Source organism: Piliocolobus tephrosceles, chromosome 10, assembly GCF_002776525.5.
Source record: "Piliocolobus tephrosceles isolate RC106 chromosome 10, ASM277652v3, whole genome shotgun sequence".
NCBI classification, from domain to species: Eukaryota; Metazoa; Chordata; class Mammalia; order Primates; family Cercopithecidae; genus Piliocolobus; species Piliocolobus tephrosceles.
In genome coordinates this window covers 130003897-130013532 of record NC_045443.1, presented here as the reverse complement: position 1 = coordinate 130013532, position 9636 = coordinate 130003897, and the positions used below count along the sequence as shown (strand labels likewise).

Here is a 9636-nt window from a genome sequence, read left to right as displayed (position 1 = left end):
CACCCAGGCTGGAGTGCAGTGGTGCCATCTCAGCTCACTGCAAGCTCCGCCTCCCGGGTTCACACCATTCTCCTGCCTCAGCCTCCCAAGTAGCTGGGACTACAGGTGCCGCCATCATGTCCGGCTAATTTTTTTGTATTTTTTTTAAGTAGAGACGGGGTTTCTCTGTGTTAGCCAGGATGGTCTCGATCTCCTGACCTCGTGATCCGCCCGCCTCGGCCTCCCAAAGTGCTGGGATTACAGGTGTGGGCCGCCGTGCCTGGCAAGGCTGAGATTTCAATACGTATCTGCATCTCCCTCTAATTAGGATACAAAGTTTCACAGCCATCTGTCCATCCACCTGCCCGCCCACCCACCCACCCACCCACTCGCCCACCCACTCACCCGCCCGTCCACCCACCCGCCCGTCCACCCACCAATCCACTCACCCGCCTCGTCTTCACCTTCCCGTCACCTCCCCTCTTCCATCTGGAGGCCGCCCACGACACCCGTCCTCCCGGTCCCGGGCCTTCCCTCCTGCTTCACGTTGCTGACTTTTGACAGGCTGCTCTGGAACATTCTCTTTCTGCTCCTCCTAGTATTTATTCTCACGTTTTTGTTTGTCCATTTCAGTCCCGTCTGGGTCGAGGGACACAGTCTCTCTGCAGACACGGACTGAGCTGCTCATGGTCTATTTTGAGCCTTCCCTGCAGGCTCAGGGTCCCTTCTGTGGCTCTGCCCCTGCTGTGCCCTCCACCAGGGAGGACTGGATGGCTGTGGTCCTATGGGGTCCTGGCTTCCTGCCTCCCCTGGGAGGGGAGCACCGCACGGTGCCGTGGGGACCCTGTCAGACCAGAGCGGCCTCAAGGGTGGTGCTCTTGCTCCCAGGGGACACCTGGCGGTGCCTGGACACGCCTCTGGCTGCCAGGTCTGGACATCGATGCCTGTGGGGTGGGGATGTCACCTTCCGGGGCTGCTGCCACAAAGTCCCTGGGGCTTAAAACGTCGGGGTTTTTCTCTCACATTTCCGAGGGCAGAAGCCTGAAATCCAGGTGTCTCAGGGCCATGCTCCCTCTGGAGGCTCCCGTGGAGGCTTCTTCCTGCCTCTCTCAGCTCCTGGGGGCTCCAGGCATCCTTGGCTTGTGGCTGCATTGCCCCGTTCCTGGCCCCCAGGCGCACACCTTCTCTCTCTCGGTGTCTCCTCTTGCAGGGACACTGGCCATTGGATTTAGGGCCCACCCAGCATGACTTCAGCGGGTTTACACCTGCAAAGACCCTGTTTCCTAAGAAGGTCACTTTCACAGGCACCTGAGTTAGGATGTGAGTGTATCTTCCACGGGAGGTGCAGTCCGGCCACCGTACCAGGCACCCTTCTAACTTTCCCATGGTGCACGGGATGGCCCCACAACCATCTTCCCTCCAAAGTGCCACAGCAGCACCAGGGCTGAAACCCAAACCAGGAAGGAGAGCCCTGCCTGCTCACTGCTGCTACGGGGAAAAGGCAGCTCGCTGTGCGTGTCTGTGGGAGCCAGGAGCAGCCAGCCCTCAAGTCGCAGGGCACGTCAGCTGCCTCCTAAGCATGAGTTCCTGGGCTCCGCCCCGTCCCGCAGTCTCACCTTCCAAGCTCAGTCCCCTGGGGCCCAGTGCAACACCTGTGTGAGACCCACGGGCCCAGCCCAGCCCTCCCGGGTGGAGAAATGGGCTCAGGAAGGGGTTTGGGCACAAGGACTGGGTGGGCGTGGAGGCCGACGGAACCCTCTCTCCTGACGCCTTGCCATATGAGAGCTTCCTGTGGCCTCCGGAGCAAGTGACCGCAATGCCGTGCAGAGTTATCATCTCGTAGCTCTGGAGGTCGGAAGCCCGGCATGGGGTGAGTGGGGCCAGCTCCGCTGGGGCCTGGGGAGGACCCGCCACCCTCCTCGTCAGCCCCAGGAGTGGCCCGCCTGGGCCAGGCCCTCCCTCCGTCTTCAGAGCTGCTGCGTCCGCGGAGTCTCCCTGCAGCGTCTCCCGACCTCGTCTCCTGCCTCCTCCTCCCCATTCAAGGGCCCTTGTAATTCTCTCCCACAGAGAATCCGGGTAACTCTGTTTAAGGTCAGCTGATCAGCAGTTTGAACATTTGCTGCCGTCACTCCCCCGCCCGGTAACCTGACGTAGGCGCAGGCTCTGCGGCCACGTCTCACCTCCATCCAGCACGAGCTCCCTTCCCCACGCAGGGGCACCTTCTTGGGTGCTGGGGCCAGGACAAGACAGGTCTGGGGCACAACTCAGCCTCACCAAGTCCTGGGGACAACGCCTGGCACCAGGAGCTCCACGCGCCCTGGCCAGGTGGTCCTGCTCAGCCTGGGGCAAGGGCAGGGGCTGGCTCCTCATTCCACTCCACAGGACCCTCAACCACACCAGGCCTCTCGTCCCCATGGACCCCTCACCCTATGGGGCCCTCACCTCCTCTCTGGCAGGTGAGTGTGCTGGGGTCCAGCGTCTGCATGTCACTTCTGCTACAGGGCGGTGAACACCTGCGCTTGCCGAGGGTCTGCGAGTCTCAGGTGCAGGGAGTTGCTGTCCAGGCCCCTCTGCTGAGCTCCCCGGGTCACCTCTGTGGCGGTCATCAGCTGCTTGGCTGGGCGGAGGTCTCACCTGGCCTTGCTCACACATCAGGAGCTGTCGCCGGCTGTGGCATGGCTCCTCTCACGCGGCCCTGAGTCCCCAGGGCTTCCATAGCGCGAGGGGAGAGCTCACGGCCTCCCAAGGTCACGCCCCATCCTGAGGTCAAAGCCAGATGCCAGGGCAGCTCTGATGGGGCGTAAGCAGAACCTGCATTGAGCTCCCATGTTCATACACAAACACATACTGATACGCACATACCCACTCGCACACACCCATGTTCACACGCACACACCCATGTTCACACGCACACACCCATGTTCACGCACGCACATCCACACGCACACACCCATGTTCACGCATGCACATCCACACGCACACACGTCTACACAGACATGTTCACACACACGTTCACACGCACACACACACACAGGGTCTGCTGTGGGTGGGCATAACCCATGGATCCCAGACCTTTCTATGGTCCCCCACTGGTGTCTGTCCAGCTGTTGCTGTGAGGTGGGGGCTGCTGCCCTCGGCTGCCCCTGGTGGCCCTGACCCCACTCTCCTCAGCCTGGGCCTCTGCCCAGGGTCAGCACCTTCCTCTCCCCTGGCAATGTCTGCTCCTTGGAAACCAGGTGGCCCCCTGACCTGCTGCCCCTCCCAGGGGTCCTGCCCAGACTCACGTCGTCCCCACTGGACTCTGCTCTCAGAGGGTGACAGATCTCCCACGTTTGCCTGGGACCCCCCACGGCCCCCTTCGTCTTGGGGAACATGAGTGGTTGGTCACCCTGGCTCCCACCCCATCTGCAGCTGGCTCCCCTTGGCCTTCCAGATGCTGATTTAGCATGGAGGGGAGCCCTGGGGTGGCTGCAGCCCTCCCCCAGTTGCCCCCTGCACAGCTGGGCTGCTCAGAGCCGCCTCTGGCCTTAGATTCCCTGCAAGAGGCAGAGTCCACTTCCTCGCCCTGCCCATCCTCCAAGCTGCCTGCCTAGAAGCCAAAGGCGGCCCTCACTCTTACCCCAGAGAAGAGCAAACTCAGGGAGGGGCGGGGGGCAGAGGGAGGGGCTCCAAGGACACAGGGGTAGGGGGAGGGGTCTAAATAGCATCAGGTCAGAGGAGGAGGCTGGTGCTGGGGCCCTGTTCAGCTCAGTGCAGCACCTCCCCAAGAATAAAAGCCAAATCCTCCTGTGACCACACCCGAACACCAACCCTAATCCTAACACCCCCACCCCTCACCCCCACACCCATCACATGTACCCCAACCATAAACCTAACAATATACGACACCCCCAAAGCCAACCCTAATCCTAACACCCCCGCCCCCTCACCCCAACCATCACATGTACCCCAACCCTAAACCTAACAACATACCACACCACCGAACACCCAATCACATCTACCCCAACCCTAATCCTAGCACCAACCCTAATCCTAACACCCCTGCCCACTCACCCCCACACCCATCACACCTACCCCAACCCTAAAACCTAACAACATACCACACCCCAATACCCATCACATCTACCCCAACCCTAATACTAGCACTAACCCTAAACCTAACACCCCCCACCCCAATACCCATCACACCTACCCCAACCCTAAACCTAACAACATACCACACCCCAATACCCATCACATCTACCCCAACCCTATCCTAACACCCCACACCCCCCACCTCTACCACCAATCACATCTACCCTAACCCTAATCCTAACAACACCCCACACCCAACACCCATCACATCTACCCCAACCCTAAACGTAATACCCCCTCACCCCCCAACACCCATCACATCTACCCCTAATCCTAACCCTAACAACACCCCCTGACCCCCCACCACCAATCACATCTAACCCTAACTCCTAACCCTCCCTCCTCGGGACCTAAGACTGACTGTCTCCTCAGCATCAAGAGCTGTTCCCCTGACTCCGCCCATCTCTCTTCGTCTGGCCCAGGAACTCAGACCGGGCCTTCCCAGGAGGCCCGGGGGGCAGAGCTGGCCACAGCTGTCTCGTGTCCGGACTCTGAGCAGGCATCTCTCCGCCCCATCGCTGCTGACCAAGCCTGCTCTGCTCTGCCCAGCCCCTGGGATGCACTTGGGATGCTTAACTAGCTGGCCAGGGGTTTCCTCTGCCCTGCTCATGACCACGGCTCCTAGTTTCCTCAGCAGGGTGCAGGCCAAGCACCTAGAGGGACCGGCAGGGCTGCGGGGTGCTCCCCTCCCCCTCAGGGCCTGTCACCTGCAGGCTGAGCCTGGGCACCGATGCCAGCAGCCCCCAGCCCCAGCCCTGACGCCCTGCTCCGCAGGGCCAGGGAGGTTAACTGGAGCTCAGCGCCCGCTGGAGCAGCCGGCTGGAGGCACCGCAGAGCTCCTGGCTCTCATCAGCCTCCCTGTGTGAGGAGTGACAAAGCCCCAAAGGTGTTGGCCGTCAGCTGAGCCCACAAACCGCAGGCATCTGCTTCCCGGTCATCAGCCGTCCTCCGGCTCAAGGCTGCCCCTCCCCTGACAGGATCCAGGCCTGCCTCGAGCTGGGAGGCGCTGTAGACCTGCGGGACACAGCTGTGAACCGGGATGAGCCCTGGCTGGGGAGCTTGCAGTCTGGTCGGGAGGCACAGTGGGCAGAGGCACCTGTGGTCAGTGCCCCTCAAGGCTGTGGAGTGCCAGAGAGGGCGTGAGCAACGTCTCACGGGGTGACCAGGACGTCTCCGTGAGGTGATGGTAGAATGAGGAGGTGTGGGGAGATCCTGGCGTATTGGGGTGCAGGCAGGGGCACACAGGCAGAGGAGCAGCCAACTCCAGGCCTGAGGATGGAAGGCTGCAGCATTTGAGGACCCTCCCGGAGGCGCGATGACTGGGGGGCAGTGTCATGGGGCCAGCGAGGGCAAAGTGGCCAAGGCTGCCCCAGCAGGATGTTGGCTTGCTCTGTGGGGGATGGCGCACTGGGTTGAAGAGAGTCCCTGAAATTCACCAGGATGAACTCAGAATGTGGCCACATTTGGATGGGATTAATGAAGGGGAGATTAGTGAGGGGTCCGACCGCCGGGCCGCATGGTCCAAGCGCACCTGCTCCTGGGAGTTGCTTTCAAAGCTGGGTCAGAGGAACAGGTGGCTGTTCAAAGGTGCCAGAGGGTAACCAACGCAGCCAAGACTTGAGGGGCAATGGCTCCAGGGAGAAGGAGACCTCATGTTTCCCTGAGGCAGCCTCAGGGTGCCTGAGAGTCAGAGCTGGGAGGGAAGAACTTGCATCAGGCTTTCTGTTGATGCCCTTGAATGCTGCAGCCTGGGAGTGAGGGGGACCAGAGGAGAGTAGCCTCATAGAGACTGGCGGCCTCCAGTGGTCCCGGCCCTGAAGGGGTCATGGCAGTCGACCCCTGCCCTAACTCCCACCCTAAAGAGAAGCAAGTCATCTCCAGAGGAGACCACATCACCCAAGCCCGCTGTAAAGTTGTATTCACAATGCCAAGCATTCAGTCAAAAACATCCAGGCACGGGGGTGACAGGACCAGGTAATAAAACCAGCAGCAGCAGCAGCAAAGTCAATAGAAACAGATGCAGCAGCGACTCGAGTTTAAAACTGCAGCATCCAGTGTATTCAAGAAAATATGCAAGAGAGAGAATTTCATCAGAAAATTGGAAATCATGACAAAAGATTCGTGGACATTTTAAGACTGAAACATGCAGTAGGTGAAGTTAAAATCCCTGAGCGATTGACGGCCCCTCTGGTCTGTTGTTCGTCTTCCCTGAGTATTTGTGTATCTGTGTGCATTTCTGCCTCCATGTTCATGGTTATCCCCTCTCTGTGTGTATCTGTCTCTCCTCTCTTATGACACCATTCATTGGACTTAGGGCCCACCCCAATCCAAGATGACCTCATTCTCACTTAACATCACACCTACAAAGGTCCCATTTCCAAATAAGGCCACATTCCGAGGTTTCAGTGGATGTGAATTTGGGGAAACACCATTGGATCCCGTGCGAATACCCTCTCCTCCAGCTGGGCCGCGGCCACACCACTCCAGCCTCATGGCCTCCTCCTCGTCTCTGCCTTGACTGATGGGGGCTGGGAACCCTCCTTAGAGCCCAGACCCCATCCTCTGTGGGCCACAGGCTGTGCATTTCAGGGGCTGCCCTCCCACCGCAGCCAGGGTGGGCTGGCCCCTCCACCTGGGAATCTGAGTTGCGAGTAATGAGGGGGATGTGGCTGAAGTGTGGCAGGATTTAGGGCACAGAACCCGGGGAAATCACTAAAACCATCCTCAGCCTGGACCAGGGAAGAGACAGGTCCTGGATGGCGGGGAAGAGACAGGTCCTGCAGTGTGAGATGGACGAACCACGCAGCAAGACCCCGGTTCGGGAGAACGGACGCCCCCCCCCCCCCCCCCCCCCCCGCCCTCCAACCCCCCCCCCCGACCCCCCACCTTCCTGTGATTGCTCCTCACTGGCCCAGCCTAAGAGGACGTCAGAGGGCAAGGGGCCATCCCAGACCACCCTGCAGGACTCCCGTGGCCAGACGAGCTGTTGGGGGGACTCTAAGCTCCCACCCCTGCTTGGTATCCTCCTCCAGGGTCAGGGAACACCCGGCAGCCCTGCCAGCCTCTGCCCTGCCCTGGAGAGTCACCACCCGTGTCACCCAAGCCGCAGAAAGGACGTCAGTGACAACCCCCCAGAGGGGCCACCGGGAGGCCTGGGCCCTCCAGATGCCTGGTGGGCCAGTGACAGCAGGAGGGGTGACCTCCCGGGAGGACACCCCAGCTGTGCAGAAGCTGCCCCGGCACCCCCTGGACACCCTGAACTGGTCGAGGTCTCAGAACGGTTCACCTGCTCTTCCTCGGCCCCCCGGGCTGGAGGCAGGGGGCTCCGCTGGGGTCTGGCCTCGCAGGGGCTCTTGGGCTTGATCGTGGGAAGGTTCCTCACTGGCCTAGACCGGAAAACCCAGCACAGCCAGGAAGAGACGGACCCTCCCTGCAGGAGCTAGGCAGGCATGCTGGGCACGCCCAGCTCTCTACAGGGGCCATGGGGCCCTCCCTGAGGGGATTCAAGGCTGCGTAGCCCCGGGGGCCTGCCATGGGGCAGCGTAGGAGGAGGGGCGGGAGAGAGTGGTCACACCTGCACTGATGCTGCCTGGCCCTCCCTGGCGGGCGTGACCCTCATCAAGGAGAGGTCCAGACTCCGGAATGGAGATGGCTGAGACCCCACATCAACCCAGGGGGCCCTGGGAGAAGCCTCCCCTGTTCAGATGGCCCTGTTTGGAAGATCAGCAGCCGCAGCCCAGGCGGAGGGCTCCAAGGCTCAAAGGCACGTCACTAACCTCCTCCGGGGCTTCTCATCACCTTTCCAGGAGGAGCAGAAGCAGCTGTATTTGATTTTGGAGGATTTTACTGCGTGTGTGACTCTCCCGAACTGGCAGGCAGCAGGCCACCAGCTGATTACAAGGTGACAGCCTCCCAGCCTGAGGAGACGGGCCCTGCCGGCTCAGCTCGCCCTGCAAGCAGGTCTGTGTGCCCTCAGTCACTCCAGGCCCGCCCAGGCCCCAGGCAGCTCGGGGCGGGGACTCTGGGACATGTCTGGGAAGATTGCCTGTGCAAACTGGGGCCTCCCGCCTGCCTGGCGCGGCTCCAAGCACCCCCAGCGGGTTAACACTTCATTACCAAGGAAATCAATTTTCCTCCGCAGAGCTGCTGGCAGAAAAGCGCTTCTCCCAGGCAGCTTAGGAGGGCTTAGCCTGCAACTGCACCCTGAGCGTTCACTGCCTCCACCTCAAGCTGTTTCCGGGACCAAGGCTGGGGGAAAGGGACTTCGGGGGAGGCCTGGAGGAGCCGGGCCTGGGCCCTTCCTGGGCTGTAAAGCTGTGAGATGGACAGGCAAGGACTGTGTGATGCAGGCAGGTATCCGGGGACGCCAGGGGATGCATTTACTTGGAATTAGGTATTACAAGTCATCCAGAGATGACAAAGTATCGGGAGAAGGTGAGTAGGCTCTATGCAAATACCAGGCCACTTTATAACAGGCCCTTGGGAACCTGCCGATTTCAGGATCCAAGGGCGATCCTGAAACCAACCCCTGAGAATATCGAGAGATGACTGTACTGCAAGTGGATTAAAGGCTTACATGTGAAAAGTAAAACTATAAAAAAAAAAAAAATTAACTGAACATTTGCTATGTACCGGACACAGTTTTAAGCACATTCAAAGCAACAGTGAACAAAGCACACGCTCTCTGCCCTCCCGGGGCCCCTGGAGATTGATGGGGGGATGTGAGCCACGGTCATCATAGGTAAGCACATCACTCAAACGAAACAAGCAAGGGGAAGTGGGGTGCGGGGAGGGGCAGGCTGCATTTACTCCTTACCTAAAATACGCTTGCTACGGGGAAGGTGACATTTCAACAGACTTGAAGGAATTAGAGATATCATGGAGGTTTCATCCTGAAACCTGAAACTAGAATGCAAGAAAATATGTTTTGTGTATTTATGAAACCGGGTAGTATTAATTACAACATTCATTTTTAGAAAGAAACAGAATGAATCCACAGCTGATTTTTGGAAGTTGCTTTTCAGACAAAATGGTTGCATGCCACAACATAACAGCCTTTATTTGAGACTTTCAAAGCATGCTCCAAGAGGGGCAAGTTCTGAAAAAAAAAAAAAAAAAAAAAAAAAAAAGGAAAGCTTCTTGAATTTCCTAAGCACTTCTCTCTTCTTAAAAAAATAAATCTTTTCAGCAGGGTGTGGAGGCTCATGCCTGTAATCCTAGCACTTTGGGAGGCCGAGGCGGGCGGATCACGAGGTCAGGAGTTTGAGACCAACCTGGCCAACATGGAGAAACCCCGTCTCTACTAAAAATACAAAAATTAGCCGGGCGTGGGGGCACGTGCCTGTAATCCCAGCTACTCGGGAGGCTGAGGCAGGAGAATCAGTTGAACCTGGGAAGCAGAGCTTGCAGTGAGCTGAGATCGCACCATGGCACTCCAGCCTGGGCGACAGAGCAAGACTCCCTCTCAAAAAAAAACAAACAAAAAAAGGGTCATCGGTGGTGAGCTTGTTTAGAAATAGGGCC

At 59.0% G+C, this 9636-nt stretch overlaps 1 long non-coding RNA gene across 1 annotated transcript in view; it reads right to left on the bottom strand.

Moving 5' to 3' along the window:
- LOC113220438 overlaps window positions 1-2854 on the bottom strand; it is a 5300-nt gene extending 2446 nt beyond the window's left edge. Inside the window, exon 1 of the long non-coding RNA XR_003307321.1 lies at window positions 429-2854. This is a non-coding gene — a long non-coding RNA (uncharacterized LOC113220438). The remainder of the gene's footprint in view (window positions 1-428) is intronic.
- Window positions 2855-9636: the final 6782 nt, after the last annotated feature.